The sequence below is a fragment of the Pipistrellus kuhlii genome, unplaced genomic scaffold, assembly GCF_014108245.1.
Source record: "Pipistrellus kuhlii isolate mPipKuh1 unplaced genomic scaffold, mPipKuh1.p scaffold_m20_p_20, whole genome shotgun sequence".
Lineage (NCBI taxonomy): Eukaryota > Metazoa > Chordata > Mammalia > Chiroptera > Vespertilionidae > Pipistrellus > Pipistrellus kuhlii.
In genome coordinates this window covers 1,873,971-1,880,615 of record NW_023425516.1, presented here as the reverse complement: position 1 = coordinate 1,880,615, position 6,645 = coordinate 1,873,971, and the positions used below count along the sequence as shown (strand labels likewise).

The following is a 6,645-nucleotide window of genomic DNA, read 5'->3' as shown; positions in this document are numbered from 1 at the left end:
CGGATCCTAGCCTTTTCCCTTTTCCAGCTTCTTGTCACCCTCTTTGGTGAAGCACTGAGCATAGATCCATAGGCACTCAGATTTCCAAGGAAGGGGTCTGTTGATAGCGCCCCCTTGTGGGTAGGGGGGCAAGTACTCCCCAGTGCCCAAGTCCTTCCCTGTTTTCCCCTCTTCTTTTACCTGGTCTACCGCTTTGTATTTATTTTCCTCTGGCTCAAGTTATTTCAAGGTTCAGACTTTTAAAACTTAAAAGCCTTTTTTTTTTCTTTTGCTTTCATGGTGTAACCGTGGTTTGACCCCTTAAATAGAGAATGGTCATGGGAGAACAGGACATACTGGTGGTGGGAGAAAAGAATAGCAGTTAATCTTTCATAATATTTTCCTGGCTAATTTGTTCTGTGCAGACATTAGCACATATATTTAGCTGGTAGACCCCAGGATGGCCATACTGATTATTAAAACATTAAGATTCTTGCAGCCTTAAGTAGTGGGATTTTAGTCCATCATATATCTAAACTGACTTGTCTTCACTCAGAGCACCATGGGATGGGTTGGCTGTCCATTAGTGCCTTCTGATTTTTGCGGAGTCAAACAATTACAAACCAGGTGGTAATGTTGGATTAAAAAAATTTTCCTGTGATTAAAAAATACCATAAATTAATTTTAAAACATGAGGATATAATCTATAGAGAAATCTTTAATTGTAATAGTATTTTAATTATACTTATCTGGGGCTCTAGTGTAAAGCTGAAATATAAGAGCTCTAGTAAATTGCTGAAATATTCTATTCTTAAGTCATGCATTTTTAAATGTTTATTCAGTTTTCTACTGAGTGATTGTTCACATATTCAAGGAAATAATAAAAAAAATTGAAAAAAACACACAAAAAACAAAAAAAAAACAACACATTAAGATTCTTCTGAACTAGACTGCTAATCCCATCATCTGGAAATACAACATTCTCATAGATGTATTTTTGGATATTTAAATATTTATACTTAGGATTATATTTAGAATATAATTAATACAGTGTCAGATTAATACTATACAGCGATAAGAAGGCACTGTCCTCCACCTCCTGTCCCCGGTCAGTGCCAGCCTCTCCAGGACCTCCAGCAGCCAATGCGTAAATGCTTAGCAGAGCAGGTGGCTCCAGGACTCTGTGAATCCATGCTGGTGGGTCAGCGCCAAGACTTCCAGCCTGCTAAGTGTTCTGACTATCCCCATGGAGCAAATGTAAATCGAATCCTATCACCCTCCTGCTAAAAACCCTTCATTGGCTCCCAATTTCACTCAGAATTAAATTCCCACTGTTTTAGTGGTACTAAAGTTTGGCTCAGCATACTGGATGTAGGGACAGGGAGAGAGAGGAAGGAAAAATGCATGTAAGATCCAAGATGGGGATTTGGTGGCAGGTGACTATTGGAAAGAGATCAGCAAATGGGACAAGTTTAAGACATATTTTTTATAGTAAAAGCAATAACACATGATTTTTGAACATGGTAGATGGAATAAAATTCTCTAACCCCTATAACCAGAAGTAAAGCACTTTTATCTATAGTATAAAAAATGTTGTTATAAAAACATTTGTTTGTATATTAATCATGGATTATATTATTCTGCAACATATGATGTATATTTTCCTAAATTAATTCATTTATATTTATAACATCATTCTTAATGGTACATTGTATTATACTGTATGGAGGTATTAAGATTCATTTAGCCAGCTAACTATTGATGGGAATTTGGGTTGTTTCTGTTTTTGTTTTTGTCATTGTTGTTATTGTTTCTACCAATAAATACATTTTTGTATATCTTTGGATTTTTGAACCAGTGAATTTATAGAATAAAAATGTGAGGTCAGCCGAAACCGGTTTGGCTCAGTGGATAGAGCGTCAGCCTGTGGACTGTAAGGTCCCGGGTTCGATTTCGATCAAGGGCATGTACCTTGGTTGTGGGCACACTCCCTACTAGCAGGGGGTGTGCCCACTCATCAAGAGGCAGATGATCAATGACTCTCTCTCATCGGTGTTTCTAACTCTCTATCCCTCTCTCTTCCTCTCTGTAAAAAAATCAATAAAATATTTTTTAAAAAAAATTTAGGTCAAAATTTAGGTCGAAGGTTAAGCAAATGTAAAATTTTAATAAATTCTAAATTGCCACATAGCTAGGTTTTTAGGAGAGGTTAATGACTTCTACTTTGGTCAAGTTAAGACCAAGGTGCCAAAGGCCAAAGGTCATTATGAGCGCTCTTCAAATCAATTAGAAACACAGTTTAGGACTGGGAAGAAAAGTGGCCACTAGAGATGTGCCAAAAGCAGAGCTGTGAGAATTCTAAGCCTTCATAATGATCTAACATAATCAACTATGCTTCCAATTGAAATAGAGATATACAAGACACATTAATTATAAAAGGTTCTCAATGTACTGTGAACGTGTATATGCAGCACATAAAAACACAATTCCGTCTTAAATTTACCATAAAACTAATACATTAGCTTTGATAAATATTAATTACACATCCAAATAATAATCTATCTTGTCTCTTTGAATGTAGAAGTGCTTTTGGATGATGGTTTGGGTTCCTCAGCTCTCTTAAAAGCATTTACCACATGTCAGTGCCCTTCAGCTAAAGACCACCAGAACACACTTGCAGTTAAACAAGTTGGTATTATTATTCTTGGCAGTGAGAGGGGGAAATGTAGTAGGGAACCGCGGAGCATTTAGTGACAATATTAGAAGGGACTTAGTTAATATAGGATTTGGGCTTAGGTTTGATGACTTGGGGAGGGTGTAAGGAACATGGGCTTTTGCTCTAGATTGGAATACTGACAGGAAGTGGGAGTAGTAAGTCTATGATAGGACATCTTATCTAAAAGCAGAAAAGACTAGAGTGAGTCTCAAGTTGTAATTGGTAAAGAAGCCATAGCCCTTTATATTAGACAGAATAGAGAAATTTGAATCATTGAGTGGCTTGGACAGTGTTCATAATTTCTGTTCAGACGTTTTTGTTTCGATCCCTTGTGGTCTCAGAGTGGCCTAGTCTGATGATACAATTTTTAAAAAATATTGTGTGTGTGTGTGTGTGTGTGTGTGTTTGTTTCCAGCAGGAGCACTATCTGTGAGTGCTCCTGCTGGAAACTGCAAGTCAGCTCCTACCAAGATCAAGGCCAAGTTGATAGTAAGTACCAGGGCAGCTCATGGATGTCAGAGCAGCTTCTTTTCCCTTTCTCAGAGGATATTTCCATTGCCTTTGCCTGGCTAATCCTTAGGGATCCTTCAGATCTCCCTTAAACCCCATTTCCTAAAGCTAGTATTGCTAACCCTCTCCCCCAAGTAGATAGGTCTTTTTGTTACCCAGTCTTTAACAACTTCTGCTTGTCCTTTGCAGTGCTCATCACAATTGTGATTGCTTAATTGTGCCATGACTTACCCAGAGCCTGTCTCCCTGGTTCACCTGTAAACTCCCTGGGGGCAGGTCCATGTCTGTCCAGTTCATGCAGTGTCCTCAGGGATTCACGCAGCAATGAACGCTCAGTAAGTGCTCAAAATTAGTATTTCATGAGTGAATACTGAATGAACATGAGATGAGATTCTTGTATATGTGGTGCCTCACTCATGTCTGTATTCCAGGGTCTATAACTGTGCTTGGCACATAGTATGTCCTCAAAAAATATTTGTGTAATGGTTAATTTTATGTTTCAACTGGACTGGGCCATGGGATACACAGATAGCTGGTTAAGTACTATTTCTGAGTGGGTACAGGTGGTTTTTTTTTCTAGAAGAGGTTAGCATTTGAAGGGGTGAACTGAATAAAGCAGTTGGCCTTCACCAATGTGGATGGGCATTATCCAAAATGTTAAGGATCTACATAGAATAAAAGTGGAGAAAGGTTGAATTAACACTGTCTGACCATTTGAGCTGAGACATTGATCTCATTCTTATTTTTGAGGCCTTTGGACCTAGACTTGAATCTATACCATTAGTTCTCTGGTTCTTGGGCCTTTGAATACCCCATTGGCTTTCCTGCATCTCTAGTTTCTTTCTTTTTTTTTTTTTATAAATATATTTTTATTGATTTTACACAGAGAGGAATTGAGAGGGACAGAGAGTCAGAAACATCGATGAGAGAGAAACATCAACCAGCTGCCTCCTGCACACCTCCCACTGGGGATGTGCCCGCAACCAAGGCACATGCCCCTGACCGGAATGGAACCTGGGACCCTCCAGTCTGCAGGCCGACTCTCTATCCACTAAGCCAAACCGGTCCCGGCCTGCATCTCTACTTTCTAAAGGACAGATCATGAGACCTCTCAGCCTCCATAATCATGTGAGCCACTACCTATAATTAATCAGTCTATCTATCTGTCTATCTATCTATCATCATCTTCTATCTATCTTCTATTTGTCTATTTGTATGGAGAACCTTGACTAATACATGAATCAATGACCTAATTCTTTTTTAAAAAATATATTTTATTGATTTTTACAGAGAGGAAGAGAGAGGGATAGAGAGAGAACATCGATGAGAGAGAATCATCGATCAGCTGCCTCTTGCACACCCCCTACTGGGGATGTGCCCGCAACCAAGAATTGAACCCGGGACCTTTCAGTCCGCAGGCTGATGCTCTATCCACTGAGCCAAACCGGTTTTGGCGACCTAATTCTTTTTCATCCATTTTTTTTCAGTTCATGAAATCATTTCAATAGCTTCAGAATTATCCCGAATAATTATGTTCAATGCAAATGTAATTGGTGGCTCAAGTGTGTAGCATGGTTAGCTGAAAAACATTTTGAAAGTATTTGACCTGAATTTTCTCCTCTTTGCTTCACCCACCTATATAAATTTTTTATTTAAATCTATCCAAAGCTCTGCACAGTCTCAGATCAAATAAAGGCCCTCAAGAAACCAGTGCCAGCTCTCAGAGCTCTGCACACTTCATTGGAAAGCCATAAACACAATTACAAGATCATTAAGGACTGTGAAACAGAGGCTTTGGAGCAACACGCACAGAGTTGCCTAGTTGGGCATGACCAGTGTCTTGCACGTACCAGTGCCTCCCTGTTGGAAGCTACCTAGGAAAAGACAAAGGATTGCGAACGGAAATGTCTCAGGGGCAAGTATGAGGAAATCTGATAAAAGATACCTGCATTCTGCTAACAGCTCTGATGCTTTTTTTCAGCTCTGATGCTTCTTAAGCAATACATTGACCAGACTTTTGGAGCCACAGTTTCCCCACTGTCAAATAGGGCATTGAGGATTCATCCTATTAATGCTTAATTCTTTATCCTTTGTATTAGTTTTCTATGGTTGCTTTAAGAGTGTCACAAACTGGGTAGCTTAAACAACAATTTATTGTATTACAGTTCTGGAAGCTCAAAGTTCTAGATCAAGTTGTTTGCAAAGTAGTCCCTTCTGAGGCCTGTGAGGGAGAAATTGTTCTGTGCGTAGATGGCAGTCTTCTCCTTATGTCTTCACATCATCTTCCTTCTGTACATGTCTGTGTCCAAATTCCTCCTTCTTGTAAGGACACTATTCATATTGGATTAAGGTTCACCCTAATGACCTCATTTTAACTTTGTTACCTCTTTAAAGGCCCATCTTCAGATAATGTCACATTCTGAGATACTGAGGGTTAAAACTTGAATATATGGATTTGGGGGAGACACAGTTCAACTCATAACACCCCTACTGTACTCACAGCTTTTGCAGTTTCTCTCATAAAAGAATGGGGTGTTTTTACCCATCCTTTGAATTTATGCTGGTCTTGTGACTTGCTTTGGCCAATGTGATACTAGGTGATGCAAGCAGAGGTGTGCAAAGGTATGCATTTCTACTTTCACTCTAGTTTGTCTGGCAATTGCCAGGGGAAAATTTCCAGGCTGGCCTGGAAAGTGAGAAGCCTGTATTGTGGAGTCAAGTCACCCCAGGAATCCTGGCTGAGGCCATCCTAGGTCAGCCAGCAGCCAGCCAAACCCCAGGCATGTGACTGAGTCTAGCCAAGATCAGTAGAACTATCTACGGTAGATGGCCTGCAGTTAACCACAGACATGTGAGCAAGGTGGTAAAATCAGACAAGGCTAGTCCAGGCCAGCTGAATCCCATATAAATGTTTATTGCTGTATGCCTTGGAGGTTTTGTGATTATTTGTTACACAGCATATTGGGGGAAATGTGTGACTCATGCTGGTTAGTAATATCTACTCACTGTATTGCAGGGACCTATGAGTGAGTACATAATTGTTAAATGAATTATAACCCTGTTATTACAATGTTTTACAAATTCTTGAGTACTATACAGAAATACAGAGTCACCAATCAATAATAATAAAAGAGTAATATGCAAATTAGTCAGGATGCCCTCACAGTAATGACTGAACAGCAGGCTGCATGGGGCAACCAGGCTGGCAAAAGGGGACATTTGTGGGCAACCAGGCCTGTAGGAGGGGCAGTGAGGGACAACCAGGCCTGCAGAGAGGGGCAGTAAGGGACGACAAGGCTGGTGGGGGGAGCAGTTGGAGGAGATCAGGCTGACAGGCAGAGTCAGGGAGTGATCAGGCTGGCGGAGGGGGGGGGGGGCGGAAGGGGGAGGTGTGGCGCGGAAGTTAGGGGTAATCAGGCAGGCAGGCAGGCAGGTGAGCA

At 40.4% G+C, this 6,645-nt stretch overlaps 1 non-coding gene across 1 annotated transcript; it reads left to right on the top strand.

Annotated features, from left to right (window-relative positions):
* Window positions 1-437: 437 nt before the first annotated feature.
* LOC118725787 lies at window positions 438-597 on the top strand. Its single transcript, XR_004990127.1, has one exon. It is a non-coding gene; the product is annotated as a small nucleolar RNA SNORA79 (small nucleolar RNA).
* The last annotated feature ends 6,048 nt before the right edge of the window (window positions 598-6,645 follow it).